Source organism: Austrofundulus limnaeus, unplaced genomic scaffold (assembly GCF_001266775.1).
Source record: "Austrofundulus limnaeus strain Quisiro unplaced genomic scaffold, Austrofundulus_limnaeus-1.0 Scaffold74, whole genome shotgun sequence".
NCBI classification, from domain to species: domain Eukaryota; kingdom Metazoa; phylum Chordata; class Actinopteri; order Cyprinodontiformes; family Rivulidae; genus Austrofundulus; species Austrofundulus limnaeus.
This window is the reverse complement of record NW_013952476.1, coordinates 1,786,057-1,787,757: the sequence shown is the minus strand read 5'-3', so window position 1 is coordinate 1,787,757 and position 1,701 is coordinate 1,786,057.

The following is a 1,701-nucleotide window of genomic DNA, read 5'->3' as shown; positions in this document are numbered from 1 at the left end:
AAACAAAAGAGGGCCATTGCATAGCTTAATCATTAAAAATAAAGGACTTTACTTTAAAAAGTATTTGTATTTCATGTATTACATTACTGCATTTGGCCCGCAGCCCTGGATAGATTTTCATTTTGGCCCCCTCGGAGAACATGTTTGGGAACCCCTGCTGTAAACATAGGACATAGCTAAACAATGGACCAGCAAGGTAGTGGAGCGATGAGACCGGTTATATACAAGCAGATGGAGAGAAGAGAATGAGCAACAGCTGAGGAGGGACTGATTACAGATGACCGACAGGTGAGTGTGGTTAACAGGGAAATTGACAGGTAAACAGAGGTGAGATGAGAAGTGATAACATAAAGTGAACACAAGAGGAAGACAGAACAGACCAGACTGATCCCTGCACTGACTTGTTGCCTAAATTTGTTGCAAAATGTCCTTCAAGCTGTTTCTTATTCCCTTTGACTCTGGTCCAACATTTTAAAGTGTGTTGCTGCCATAAAATTTAAAATGACCTTTTTTATAAAGGTACAATGTCTTAGTTAAAACATTTAAAATGCTTACAGTGTTTCGATGTGAATAAAACAGGAAATTTACGAATCATTGCAATGTTCAGACTTTTTCCAGACTTGAGGTTTTACATGTGGGTTGACTTGAACCATGCTTCCATAGAGCTAACTCTATGATGCATGAGAGCAAAGGTCACCTTTAGAAGTCCCACCTTAACTTTCCTGACATTTTCTGTGTGTAGTGTAAACACTGCAAAGAAAATAGACATATTTTATAGTCGAAAAAGTAAAAATTAAGTATTGCTTGTTTAAAGTGAAACAATCTGAGCAACAAAGAACCAAAGGCTATTTTATCTTTTCTCATTTTCTCACTCATCAGACCTAAAGTCACTCTGTTTTATAGGTAGCATTAGTTAAGTACCTATTTTATACCCTATAGATAGATACCCTGTAAGTACAAAAGTACCAAGTCTCTTCAGAACACAGCCCAACCCTCTAGGTACCAGGTGCACATCCCATGAGTAATACAGGGCTGTATTACAGCTGTTGTTGTTTGGTATAATTTGTACACATTAGAAAGGGAGAATTTTATAAAATGAATAGCTGCTCATTGGTTCTTGTATTAGTAGCTACTAATGGGCAGAGGAACCCTCAGAATGCTTTCAAAAACCAACTAAAGAAAGGCCACCATTAATCAGTCAAACACGTAAACATTAGGAAAATATGGATATTGCTTCTTTCTAAGTTTAAAGCTAATATTACTAGTTGATATTGGCAAATCATTGTTGATATATTTAAAGCATGGCCTCTCTTCTGTTTAATTAATGTTTATAACTAAAACTATATTATTGAAAGAATGGATGTCACTCGCCACATTGCGTGCTAAAGTTTTTAACAAAGAACTTGACAGATCTGTGATCATTTAGAATTTATAATGAGGTAGTCAGCAACAAATCAGGTGAGTTATAACAATTTCAGCTAAGGTGGAAGTGGAATAGGTGGAATATGCTACCATTAGAACGTAGAAATATTTTGTCCCGTAACGCTTTAAAAAAATCCCTTCAGCAATGGTTACTGCACTCGTCATGAATAATTTTTAAATTACTCTCTCTCTCTCTCTCTCTCTCTCTCTCTCTCTCTCTCTCTCTCTCTCTCTCTCTCTCTCTCTCTCTTGGATGTGACTTATTTTTATATTTTACTA